We start from the raw sequence: 15,108 nt of genomic DNA, 5'->3' as shown, positions 1-15,108 counted from the left end.
CGTCTAGCTAATCTGAATTCCAAAGTGTGAAGTCAGCCATGTGATCGAGCCAACTTACTCCATGGCTCTTCACACGCGCCATTTATCTGATGTGACACGAGTGTCGACCTTCAGCTGCTACCGCCGTGTTATTGAGTGACTTTGTCAGTCATTTTGGCAGCCGCTATTGCTGATTCATGTCTCTCGCTGCAGAGCAGTTTGCACCTGCCGACCAAATCAAGTTTCACACATCAGTTCAATGTCAACTACCCCTGACTTGAGTCTTAATTTGAATGATGATCCTAATTGCAGGTGGTGATGGTAATTGACCCAATGCTGACACGTAGTTAGTCAGCTGTGATGAATTGGATCACATTTTTATTAAATTGGAATTATTATTTTGGAGCTGATTTACTTGTTAATTCAACAGAGAATATATATATATATTAGTGTCCGTATCACTAGTACTCATATGATAATAGCTGAAGTTATAGACATTAAACCGAGATTATTAAACTACAGTTAGAATAACAGGCTAAGCTAACATTAGTATGCTAACCCACTCACAGTGCTAATGTGGTTTATAAAAATCTTGACCTGATGAAGGTGCTTGAGGAAAAGTTATAGGATCTCCAAAGTTGATTAAAATTAAAAATTTTAAATTATCCTTCATCCAAATGTTGTAGAAACATGTCAGTAACCACCTCATGGTGGCGCTACAGGAAAAGTCAGTTTGAAAAGTTACATCAATACATCATTTATAAAAGTCAAAATTATGTGCAAATCCATCTAGTAGATGCTGAGATATTTCTCTCGTCAAGTGATGAACATTTTCATCAACAAGGCACCACGGACTGCACCAAAGTTCATGTCAAACCATGACAAAGATATTTCAGACTGAATCAAACTAAACTGAACAGCAGACTGACATTGCATACTTCGAGCCCCGCCGCTAGCATTGCAAAAGATCTGAAAACGTCTTTCCCTTATTCTCTTCATTCCTAAACTCGTAATTATTTAAAAAGAAAACAATATATTTAGACGTTTAGAAAGTATATCCCCATTCCAGATCAGTGTTTGATTTTACTTAACGTAAGAAGAACGTACTGTAACTAAATCTGTATCTGTAATATCTTCTGTGTCTGCAGCCAGTAGTGTCTATGAATGTAATTTCTCCGGCAAACTAACAAAGGGAAAATACAGCACATGCTATGGTAATAATGGTAATAATATTTACCAGGATCTGGAAATAACCGACAAAGACAAAATGTACGCAACTGTACGCAATGTTCTTGCTGTGAATGTGACTCCACGACCGTTCAGACAGCCAGTGATGTAACATCTACAACTGCACATCAGACATTATATCGTGGTCCTGGCACAAAAGAGGGAACACTGATACTTTGAGGATGCCACGTAGAACAGGGACCTAGCAGCAGTCAGGGTAGATGAGTCAGTGAAGCAAATGTTGAATTTGACCCAGCAGCAGTCTGTTGGTTAGAGAGGCACCTTGCACATCAATCTGCAGCTTTAATCATAGACGTATAGACATATTTGTTATTTCCTTTGTATGGTGAAGATTTGATATTAACAATAATAATAATAAGAAGAATATGGGAGAATATTGTGAATGGACAGGGACTAAATACAATAGACATGTTTAAGCTTTTTCATGGTTTGGCTAATGAGACAGATTGGGTCTGTTCCAAATGCAGACAATATTCCCTGAAGTTGTTCCTCAAAACAACCGTAAGTGCACCTGCTAATTACCAGAGGTGCATGATGCAATTTACATTTGTCTGGTGGGGTTGCAAACTCTTTTTTGAGGGCCGACAAGGAAGAGGGAGAACAAATACAGCATGGGATAAGAAAGATGGATGAGCTGTCAAGGCTGAGGACGTTATTAGTGTGAGCGAGGAACAGTGGTGAGGAACAGTGAGGACGACCTTCAGACCTGACCCCGAACTCAGCTGTCCATCATACTTTGACAACCATGGAAACGCTTCAGGGAGGGGTCATCATGCGACCGTGGCTCAGGGACCTCTGCCGTTGTTTCCTGTAAGTATACGTCAGTCACGATCAGGCTTCTTGATCATGAATGATACAATATTTTTGGAGCTAAAACAATTTGTAAATCGATGTATCAAATATTCTGCAGCTATTTTTATAATCAAGAATGTCATTTAAATTAATTTCTCAAGCAAAACAACCAAAAAAATGACTGGGTCTAGCTTCAAGAATGCAAAGATGTTGATGTTGATGCTTTTCTTTGTCTTGTGATGATAAACTGAACATATTTGAGTTCAGGACTATGGGTCTGATGGAACAAGATATTACACCGGTAAATATTTCACTACCTTCTGACATTTTATGTAATAAATGATGAATTGAAAAAAAATTGGCAGATTAATTTATAATACCATTATCGTCACAATCCTAACACCGTTAATCAAACTATCTGCAGTATAGCAATTTGTAAATTGAACGTATTAAAACCACTGAACACCTGGCTTCAAATCTTATCTTACTTCTCAATGGCAATAAATATTTATGACTAAATAACATAAAAATTTAATTCAAATCTTCAGGTTAAAAATGAAAGGGCTTTAAATTGAATTTCATCTTCAGCCCATTTTATTTACCAGCTATACTGTGCGGTAACGCTTTGCAAGCAGATGGTAGAAGTGCATCAACTGAGAACTATAAATTTGATTGTATAGTATACTGAGAGCTGCTGATTTCTGATTGTTTTCTGTTCTGCTAGAGCACAATTTAACTTCTCTCTGCCTTAACAGTATGCAGCAGAGGCAGAGAAAAGTCTGACCTTGTGTTTACATATGAACCTGGGATAAGAACCGTTGTCTGATTTTATTTATTATCACCAGTCCTGACACACCGGGCCAGCACTGTCCTTGTATTCAATCATCCTTTTCTTGAAAACGTCCCTTTACTTGAGCAAAATAAAAAAGAGCCTACAAGAATAATTTCAGCTGGCAGGCTATTCCATCTCCTTCACATTTCTTTTTATTAACCAACAGCTCTCACAAATCTTGGGCTCTTTTTTTTCAGACCACTTGGTGGCAACAGTGTCGCATGTTGTTAAAGTTGACCTTAATGCAGATAAAAGTGAACAGTAGTGAGACACATCAGCCCGCTGTAATGAACAAATATAAATAAAATATGCCTTACTTCTGTTGTTAACATTAAAAGCAGATGGAATTGCTACATGCTACAGCACCAGAAACATTATATCAGCAGTTCAAGTTAAAGATTGTTGCATCATATAGTACATTAGGCGTGATTCACACTATGGACAGCAGTGATTGGGGCCCTTGAAAGAGAGTGGTACCACAAAAATATAAGTTACTAAGGGGTTTCTAACTTTTTCCAATACTCTGGCAAGCTTAGAAAGTTTTTTTTCTTGAGGTCTGTGTAGAACTACTGAAATTGAAATGTGCTGAAAAGTTCTTAACTGAAAGAACAAATTGCTTTTTGTGGTGATTGGTCACATTTTGGAACATTTTCCCATTTCAGGTTCCTGTGTTGGTTTTCAATGTGGTTTTGGAACCAATTAGCCCAAATACATTCTCTGGTGATGGCAGTGATTCTTCAATAGCTGGTTTTCTTTGTTGCTTTTTCTCCCCCTATACTGAAGTGAGTGTAATATTGAGTTTTTTTTTATTAATGTTTTCATAAAAGGTGGTGCATTTGGGTTTTTACACAGGACATTGGAGTTGTAACACAGTCAAAGGCTAAAACACTTATAACTTTTTCAAACTGAGAAAAAAGACTGATATGAAGGACACAAAACTGCAATACAACACAGTCTCTGACATTCCTAAACAAATCCTGATCCAAAACGGGTCATGAGTTATTATTTATGGTATTTTCTTCAACCCTGTGGTTTACACTGAGAATAACATCAAGCTAATAATAGAGGAGTAATTAACAGCCTATGACTATAAACAATTCAATTATTTTCTGTTTCAATTAATACATACTTTACCTGCTTTGCTCTGATTCAGTTTCCAGGAGCATCCCTGTCAAATGTCAGACATTTACATATTTACTCTTAGTCTATGAAACCTGGCAACCAGATTCTTTGCACAGCCTCTAGTACTCAGTCCTCTTTTACTTCTATTTTTTCCCAATCTATTAGTCCCTTTCATGTTTCTTTCATACTGTTGATCTTTATGTTCTGTGCTGTTTTGACATTTCAATTTCCAATTATGCTGCTTTGTCAAAAATCCACAAGAGACACTGAAACACAGTTTGGTTTGTGTTTAAGCAACTGTGCCACGATGAGATGTGATGTGTTATCTTATCTGATCTTATTTCAGGTGCACACGTTTTAACTTAAAATTAAGCTTTTACTTTGCTTAAAATAAAGGCACAATAACACTTCCATGCAGCTAGCTTATGACTAGAATGGAGAGCTATTTTTCAATTGTGTTTTGATATATTAGTCTGAGTAGAGTGATATGATGTGTCAGAGTGATATGATAACAGAGAGGGTGACATGAGGTAATTCAACAAACTTATTTAACGGATTTAACTTCAATCAGCTCTTGGCCTCAGTCTCAGCCACCTCATTTGTATAAACTATCTATTAAAGATACTTTCTTGGCATTTATCAACACAAATTCAGGAACATGCACACTTCTCTACTTTGCCTTGAGACAGCTGTTCTGCAGTGACTTTCTGAACCTTTCTGTTAACAGCTCTTCCTTGAAGAATGAAATAGCTGAGACTTGAAAACAAAGGCGTCTGATTAGAAAAGACCTTGCTGCTTGTTAAAGTTCACTCGTCCCACTAGAGAATATAACTTTGCTGTGGTTGTACGTGTGAATCTTAACTTGTGAGGGGAAATGCCTTTTGTTTATTCAAACCCTGTTGCTGGGGATTCTCCATGTCAGCTCTATTGACTGAACTTGAATCAGGCAGCGGCCACGTCCACATTATTTTGACTGGGGTGGCAAAGGTGGAGCACAGACTCAAACAAGGCTTGCCATGCAAAGTTGTGATACTGAAGCTGTTGGGAGGAAGTTTGCAGTGATAGAACATGTATTCACATATATTACTATACTGATAGTACAAACATATTAATGTAAAAGTACGACCAGACAAGTAAGACTAGCATTAAGAATTCTACATAAGTATTATCAGCTAAACGTACTTAAAGTATCAAAAGTAAAACTAGTCATGTTGCAGAAAAATGGCCTTATAATTTGTCATTTTTTAGATATCTGAAAGGGGACAAAACCAGTTTTTTTATGACCACTGGTTTAACCTGTTTTGATGCAGTCTTTTTTTCTAATGTAAAATCCTAATCTGAAAATTAACTACAGCTATTGGACAAATGAAATGGAGTAAAAAGTACAATATTTACCTCTAAAATGTCTTAGAGTAAACGTATAAAGCAGCATAAAACGGAGAAAACTCAAAGTACAAATACCTCAAAAGTATACGTAAGTAGACCATTTGAGCAAATGTACTTACATGTACAGTCCTTTCCAACACTGGAAGCTGCAGCACACCACATTACCAGGCTATGAAAGACAAGCAGAGAGACAGCCAACGGTTTTCAATCCATCACTGTCTACAGTAAACATTATTGAAAGTATTTATCACCCCTTTTTCATAATATACAAGTTTCTGTATAGATTCAGTGCTCATGTTGGCTGCACAGACACCAGCAAATATACTTGACAACCACTAATGATACAAAGTGCCCCCTTGAGCTTTTGTGATACAATGCATTTTATCAAAGTGAGCCCTTCATAAACAACCTTCCTAATTTGCATCGTCTTGAGACAGAAGCTGCAATTGACAAACATTGTCTCATTATATTGGCAAAGAATAACTTACTGCTAATTACAGAATTATAAAACAGGGCAGACATATTGCTAATAGAGAAAACTAGCAGATTTGGGACTTTTTGGAAGGAAGTTTAAAGCCTGCCTTTTTCTACGGAGTAATAAATGTTTTATTTCCTCCTTTCAGATCAGCAGATACTGTCTGATGTCAGAGACACATTCCTGTTATGGTTTAATGAAGCAGCTTCAGATAACCGTGAAGATAATTTACTTTAACACCTCACTATCATTGATTCGAATGGGGATAAATTATGTCCCAATTTCTTTGTCATGAATGTTAGCAGAACAAAAACAATTAAGTAGCCTTTCCAGGGTTCACTGCCTGACACCACAACTACTGTGACTAAAATCAATTATGGCATACTTTGCCCAAAAAGGGCCTTATTACTTATTTCAAAGTCAAATTAGTGAAGACAATGTCACTTTGAATTTAAGCATACATGTATCTTTCCTGCACATTTTAATGTTCCTAGTTGTGATCCTAGCTGTGCTATGTCCAAAGAGTTTGGGAAAAACAAACACATTGGTAAGTGTTTCCACTGTGGAATTCAATTTTTTTCTACTGTTTTGTCTTGAAATGGCTGCAAAGGTCGGTCAAAACTTGAAAGTTTGAAGGACTTGTTTTTCTGTCCTATTATTCTTTAACCGGAGTTATTTTTGACAATCAGTATTGAACTGTGAACTGTGGGGAATGTGGGTAGTACATCCCCTGACGTCTTCTTCTGCACCTCAAATTCTCACATCCCAGACAGTCACAGCTGTCTGTCCTTTTGAGGGCAAAGCCTTTTTAAATATAACAAAGTATTTCAATTTAGGGCCATATAATTAGATATCTAGTTCATCAATGGTACTGCTTTTCTTTCAGAAAAAGAAGATTTTAAGCAAAGAAATACCTCCATTAGTTGGACTCCACTCTGCCAGATTTAACTTTCCTCAGCCCTTTTCTGCTGCACCGCTCGCCCTGCTGAATGTATTATCTTTTAAATAGCCGTGAAAAAAACAAATTAGTCGTATGGCGGACAGAAGATGTTCACCCTAACTGTGTTATAGCTTTCATAGTCCAAATGGCTTTGGTTAGTCTAACGGATTTAGGACAAAAGCAAAGAGCAAAATGAAAAAGAGACATTTGATTTAGTTCATTTTTGAATTTTTGAACTTTTGAACAAGGGAAATATAATAAAAATGATAAAAAGGAGGTATTGTAGCTGTTTTTTTTATTCCTTTGAAGCTATTAGTGTCAATAATCGGCCACAAACATTCATCCCACTACCACACGCCCCGGTCTTTGTTCGCATATTGCATATGATTGAAAATTTAAAATATAGAATGGAATTTTCCATTTTATCTACATAAATAATGTCACATACTTAGAATAAAGTCTTAAACAAAGTAACATCATGCTTCAGTAATAGTGGATAAATAAATGTAAATATGATGAACTGGTGAAGTTTATCCAGCCGTACAACATCCAGACCAACAGTCTGCAGCCCCTAATATTTCCTCAACCTGGCTTTACTGTGAGCTCATCGTGTATACCGTCTCATGAAATACACATTTAAAACATAACTTTCACAAAAAACTAGAGGCATGGGACCGCCATAGATGCTTTTCTCTCCTGCTGTCACTGTCCTAGTGTCTATTAATAAACTAACCTCTCCTTCTCTGGGAAAGTGTTGTGTAAATCAAGCAGATACACCTTCCTCTTTCACAGAGTAATACTATGAATGACTTCTAATAAAGAGGAACTGATGATCCCAGCAGTGACAAAGTACTAGAGTGCTCCACAATATTTTTGTCAACATTTGAATGTATCTACAACGGTGTGTGAGGCTGTGCGGATGGTTGAATTCATTTTCTTTCCTGCCGGTGAAATATCAGATGCAGATATCCTGAACTATGCGGCAAAAACTGTCTTCACACGAATTAAGCTTTGATGGCAAAAAATACACTAATGAGTGCAAAAGTTAGGGAAGGAGATTAATATTTAAAGGTCCCATGGCATGAAAATTTCACTTTATGAGGTTTTTTAACATTAATATGAGTTGCCCCCGCCTGTGTATGGTCCCCCAGTGGCTAGAAATGGCAATAGGTGTAAACCGAGCCCTGGGTATCCTGCTCTGCCTTTGAGAAAATGAAAGCTCAGATGGGCCGATCTGGAACCTTGCCCCTTATGACCTCATAACCTCCCCTTTTTCTGCTTTGCCCGCCAAGTGAATTTCACCCACCCATGAGAGAGAGACATCATGGCTTTCAAACAAGCAAAGTGGCAGTTGGTCAAGGCCACACCCCCAGCCTCCACCTCGCCCCTCCCCTCCTCAAAAGCTACAGACTCAGTAATTCTGCACCAAGGCAGAATTTTTGGAAAGAGGGACCACTAAGGTTTTTTCAAGGAAGATCCATTTTAATCCATAACTGATCCACTGGCTATGTTAAAGCTATAGTGCAAGACTATTTTTGTAATAATTAACATCCGTTACATTAAAGCCATTGCCAAATGAGTTGATACAACGCTAATTATACCAGCAGCATAAAAGTCTCTCTGTATTTCTCAGTATGGCTGTGTTTAGAAAATGGTGTAGTCGAGTAAATTTGGCGTGCAGCAGCATGAGGCATGATGCGTTTTACATCACCGCTGAGAAAGGACAACAGCAGCATTCAGCTTTGGAGCCGAAGACGCAATACAAATTACAAGATAATTACATCTTCTAAAGAGTCCATCATGTTTTTTTTAAGATATTTTTGGGGGCATTTTAGGCCATAATTATGTAGGTCAGCTGAAGATGTGAAAGGGGAGAGAAAGGGGAAACGACATGCAGCAAAGGGCCGCATGTCCGCTGCAACAAAAACTGAGCCTTTTGTACATGGGGTGCACTCTACACCAGGTGAGCCATCCAGCCATCATCATGTTTTTTAATCCTCCGTGTCCTTCTTGATTTGACGGGTTAAGATACTAGTAACTGTGTGGAGGAGGGGTGGGGGCGATGTGTGATCACGAAGGCTTGTGTCATGTGGAGGCACTGACAGTGTTGTCGTCATTACAAGTCATTCTATTATTATAGCTTTAACATACACATAACATTTTGAATGTAGTTTTACGTTCTCAATATACTGTTTTTCACTCTTTTAAAAGTTTTCAATGCAAGTAAATGGCTGTGTAGTAAATACACACAGCATTTTTTTTTTTTTACTGAGTCTGATATTTTCTTAAACTAAACACACAAAATAATGTGTGTAAATAAATAATAAATAACCCCTCATTGCTTAGTAAGTAATCGAGTTTTAATTCCAACCGTGTCACTCAATTTCTGACTTCAGCACCTCATTGTACTGAAATAACTCTTACAATGCTGGATAGACATAAATGTTCCTTTCATATTTTTCAATCATTTTAATCTCAGGATCATAATTTAAAAAGGGAGTTAGTCAAACTTCAATTTGTGGGTGAGCATTGGGAGAGAGAGGGGTCTGTAGCCAGTTAACCGTCAAATGGTGTACCTGCTCATAATCTTGTCTTTATCTCCTCTACTCAGTATTCCAGTAAAAAAATCTCTCTCCTTAAAGATGAAGTACGTTTTGGGAAAAGTATATACATTACTCTGCTTATGGATATGTAATTGACATTTTCCAAAGATTACAGGCTTTAGTGCACTCCAATTTCCATTTGTTGGAAAGTCCAGATTGTGGAAAAGTCACTGGGGTATTTTACTTTATGACAGTGCCCTTTTGTTCAGAAGTCTACATAGTGCAGGCCAAAACAGCAACTTTATTGCACAGGACAAATTCTCCAATTGATCACTTCCATGAAAAATTGCCGCCAGATTTTTAATAGAAAAAACAAACACTTGCAGATTGTGGAAGCAGAAACGTTTGCTTCTCTTCCCATTCAAACATCTTGTGGTTATTGTTTCCTAAAAACAACAGGCTAGAGGACATGTTGTGTTTGTGCTACAGTGGCTCTCATGGGGAGCAGTTGCTTTGTGTTTGCTTGGCTAAACACACAAATCTCTTTGGGAACGAGCAGCTTTCAGACCACAAGACTACAGTTGCATTCACATTCTGAAGTGAAACTAGACAAATTAGTCCTACAGTAAAATGATGCTTGAATATGTTGTAAATCTCCTATACTAATAGTCTCTTTAAAAAATAAGTCATTATTCATACGTAAAACTATTCATGGAAAACTTCCATGTACTATTTTAAAATGTAGAAGTAAAAAAAAAGTAGATAGTAAAAAAAATTCATTTGTCAGACAGGTGCAAGTTTAGGAGCGGGAAAGGACAGCGGGGCTGAGAATGAGGTGAAAAGCTCCCTAAAGAGATGGGTTTTCATGATTTAATAGGGAATTATAAGTGACAGCGGGTGGGAGGTCATTCCATCTCCAGTGAACCGGGAGGAAGAAAAGCCAAGTCTCAGCGTAGCACTGGCCAGTTCACTAGGCCCTTAGCAGGAGTACTGTAGAGACATGACACTAGCTATGCTGTAGGGTTAAATGTGTTCTTGCAGCAAATGGTAAATGACACAGAGAAAGAGAGAGAAAAAGAGAGAGAGAGAGAGAGAGAGAGAGAGAGAGAGAGAGAGAGAGATGGGGCCAGAGCTGCCATACAAGACACATGCCTTTCATCGGGAGCAACTTGGGGCTCAGTGTGTTGCCCAAGAACACTTCAACATGTGGATAGTATCAGAAATAAAAAGGTAGGGAAGTTAGGGCAAAGATCAGTCATGGATTTATTTATTGCCAGGGAGCGGTAACCTATTGCTAATTGGTGACATTTAGAGGTGCTGGTAGGTGGATTTTGTTATCTTCAGACAGAGTGAGGCTAGTTGTTACCATCTGTTTCCAGTCTCTGTGCTAAGCTAAGCTAACCAACTGCCAACTGTATCCTTATATTTGGACATTACACCTGACATGATCTTAGTCTGTTATCCACAAGGTATTCCCACCATATATACTGTAGACTCTTTGTAATCATACCTAAAGCACAGAGCAGGAAGAAAAGGCCAGACTAGGCCTTTAAACCTGGAATGAAAGCCCTTGAGGTGCATAAATTCCACTCGACTGGTTGGCGGCTTGGCGTGGTACAAAAGCCAAGAGTGGCCGTTTGCTGTAATGAACAAAGGTGCGTCCGAAACAAGCTCTTCTGCTGTGCCAAGATGTGTCGGCACATTTGTTGCCATCCTAATGGCACTGCTTTAACTAAATGCAGAGTCATTTCAGACAGTTGACTCTAATAATAGCGCATGGGGGCTTCTGAAAGAGAAAAGCTAAACTTTGCAGCCTTTTTTCGGCAAAGTAATAAATTTGAGGGCATGACAACAACAACAAAATAAAGCATCTAATTTAATGTTCTGGATTTAATTCCGACGCACAAGATGCCAAAATTATTAGTAGAATTTCTTACTTTCTTATTTCTTAAAGCCTGACAAGCCTGCTGTCAAAGACAGAAACAAAAATGGACAGAAAAACCTTTCTCCTTAGAAGGCTAAACCCAGTGAAGAGAAACTACCAATGAAATCTCACAAAGCAACAAACAGAATATAGAATGGATATTTATGATAAAACAATGAACACTAATGCACTTTATGTATTTATGAGGTCATTCAGCTTTGATGTGTCAAGTGGACCAATACTCAACTTGTCATCATACCCTCATGCCCTCTATTTACTGTAGTCTCTTTTAAAATCCCTTCTCTTAGGTCTCATTTCATCATTTTTCTCTGAAATCCCTCTCTTTGATTATTTGGTGGTGACAAGACTTTAGCCCTTGGACTTATAAGTACTTGCTTAAGGGTGAGGTAATGTTTCGTCATTTTGTCTTTTTATAGAAGACTCTACTAGTAGGGATGTGTATTGTTCAAAAATGTTGATATCAATACTCATACCTTGACTTCAATACCTGTTCTTAAATGTTTTTTTCAAGACCAATTTTTTAAAATCCGTTTTAACAAAATTACATTTACTCATTACCTTTTCATTACTTGTTTTTTTTTTCTCCTGAGCCACTGCAGCTCCAACAAAGGAACAGAAAAGCACAAAGGAACAAAATGTAACCAACACAATTAATCGCAAATTGTTTTAATAAACTTCAAAAAGTTTTAAGTTCCATAATTCCTCTCTGCAATCTGAGTGTCAGTACTTCAATTAAAATTGTTCCCTTTTCATCAAGAGCTGCATGCTATTTGTGGGGTCAAGCTTATTTTGCAGGGCATGTATTCTGTTTGTTATGCAGACACATTAAAATGGTCCCTTGTGGAATTTAATGATGTCCTCATCTTATGCGTAATATAGAATGATAAGTTGTTTGATTGACTCTACAACAGAGAAAAGCTAGTGCAACTGTAGCTTACACTTCCGTACTAATAGAGCTGCATTATACATGTAAAATGAAAACAAAGGTTGTACTCAATGTCCTGAAACCAATGTTGCTGAACATTGACTTATGTTGTGTTTTATAGGTGAGAAAACCACAAATTTAGATATTCGAAAATGTAAGAGCTTTAATCAAAATGTTCTTTGCTTCCACTTCAAAGGCTTGAAAAAGCTGTGCTCACTCAATCTCCACTTAAGTGTTTTACTGAAAATATGTCTGAATATTAATGGAACCTGCTCTCTAAAACCACGCAGAAATGCCTCATGAATGCAAATGATGATCGTTGATCAATGATCATTGGTTAATTATCCACAATTACAATGCTCTATTAAAAAACAGGGTTCATCTACCTGTGACATGATTGCTCTTATAAAGTTGCCATGTGACCGTGAAATACGACCCATTTACGTGCAGATCTGAGAAGGAGCCATCCCTCTGTGTGGTTCAATTAACCCACGCAAGGTGGTGGAAGGGGCAGGGGAGATGTGCAAAGGGCACATCAACATGGAGTTCAATTAACCAGAAATGTCTGCATAGGAGAAGTGTAGTTGCCTTAGTATCCACTGAATCCATTACATCCACACTGATCTATTTTTATCTTCAAAAGGATAATTAGTTATTGTGCAGAAGGGAACATTCGGCTTCTAGTGTTTCAAAATACAATACGGCTTTTTTAACCTATTTTCCAAGTTAAAATGCAAACATTTCTCACATGGGCAAGTAATAGTCTGTCACATAAGCAGTATTTAACCATAAACAGTGCACAGCATCTATATATTTATTGTGCTCTGCTATCTATACTACTGCAGGCAGAGTATAGTGACAAAGCAGTGGCCAGTATTGACAGCAGAGAAACACTGATAACTCAGTCGCCTGCGAGAGGCTTAATTTATGTCATTAGTAAATGTGTGATGTTGAAGCATTTTAATGTCAGTGTGACAAGTCCTGAATATACAGATGTTTTGAGATGTGGTGCACCTACTGTATGCTGCCACAGTGTTATTCCTGTATACACAGCAGGTTGGTTTTACTTAATAAGTTAAATTAAAGGATCATATTTAACCTGTCATGTAAAGGGGGAAATGACCTACAGAAATTGATTGGGTCCTTAACCACTGTACAGTATATTTTAAGGACCCAATCAATCTGTCAAACTTTTTATCAAAAACGAGATGCTACATCTCAAGGGGTTATTCCTCATAAAAAGAATTTCATACTGGTTAGAAAAAAGTAAAAGTCCTATTACTCATCAATGCATGTAACATACGAGTGCTTAAAGTACGCAGACAATAAAAAAAGACAAAACATGGTTATTCATTTACTACTTTTTAAAGTTTGACATATTTTTGACAGTTGACAGCAAAGATAAACAAAAAACTTGTGGAGAAAGAAGAATTACATGCAACAAAAGTCCCTAGGTGGGTTGAAACCAAAGATGCTGCAATTACATATGCGTCTTAAAACCAGTAGGCCACATGAATCCTATGATTATAATTTATTTATTTAATGTTGTCTTTATATGATATGTGGTTTGCATAAAATATTCATGAAAAAGCCTTAGATAATAATACATTATTATTACTACTATTATTAAAATCAAGGTCAAAGGGTTTGGGAAACATTTTCAGAATTACTTTACTCACATAAAAATGCTCAATACCATTTTATGAATGCATTACACATAAAAATGTATTCAGAAAATATTATGCAGGTTTACTGTCCTCCATTTCTTTCAAAACAGGTAAGATTAGAGAAATACAGCCTTGTGACACTCCAGAAATGCTTATGGACAGCTTCAGGTACTCCACGTCTGACAGTGCTGTATGTTATCCCCTTAGTGTTTCCTGGAGCGACAACATTTGACAGGTATATCCAGATTTAAGTCACTGATGGGAGGATGAGACATGACTTGAAGCAGGAAATCACACACCACTCATAGTTATATATATATATATATATATATATATATATGCGGTACACAATTTTTAAAATATCTGATGGGAGGGAGAGAGGAGCTATAATACTTAAGGACAAAATGTTGGTAATATTGTTTGCTAACTAGTATATTTGTAACAATTAACTAATTTTAATTCCTATACCTTAATCTGTCATTTGGTTTGAAAAGGTTTGGTGTCAGATACATTTTGTTAGGAATCCAGAGTTTTGGTTTAGTTCATTTCAAATGTAATTTATTAAGATTTATTTCTATTTCTTTCTCTGACTGTTCCAGTCTCCTGTGCTAATGTATGTTGCAAGTTGCAAATAGATATACAATGCCCAGTTCGAAAAGGATGTGGCCAGTGTGTTGTATTATCCTCTGGAGTCAGGTCTCTAATAAAGAGGTACCTGGTTGGATCTAAAAGATTTAGGCGGGTGCAAAACTCTAAAAAGAAATCAGACAATAATTTATATTGTGTGTCCATATCACGAGTCTAAATGCTTTGTCTCTGCCAGTATTGTCAGAATGGTAAATGTTTGCAGTCCATGTGTCGCCTTCACCATAGTGGTGTGAGTATGTTCACATCCTTAATGTAGGTGAAATGCTATTGAAAAACAACATTTGATCAAAACATAACTTTGACTAAAAGAAATCCACCTGGGATCTAAATGAAAATGTAAGTAAACAAAGATAATGCTGTGTTGACTCTACCATAAAATCCAACTTTGGTACAAACTATGCTGTACACTATTTGCAGTCTTGGCCTTTAAACATATGGATGCTGTTTCCATTATTATTTTGTACCCAACCATAGTAGAGACACAGAAATCTACAACTCTTTGGTTGACTACAAATTACCTTTTGGCCTAACTACACTAATTACAGAGTGTCTGGGCACCATTTTGCAATCAGTGTGACGCAATCAGGAGGGAAATCAAGGGTATTA

This window comes from Etheostoma spectabile, chromosome 18, assembly GCF_008692095.1.
Source record: "Etheostoma spectabile isolate EspeVRDwgs_2016 chromosome 18, UIUC_Espe_1.0, whole genome shotgun sequence".
In the NCBI taxonomy this organism is placed as follows: Eukaryota; Metazoa; Chordata; class Actinopteri; order Perciformes; family Percidae; genus Etheostoma; species Etheostoma spectabile.
Note: the sequence above shows the minus strand (reverse complement) of the source record.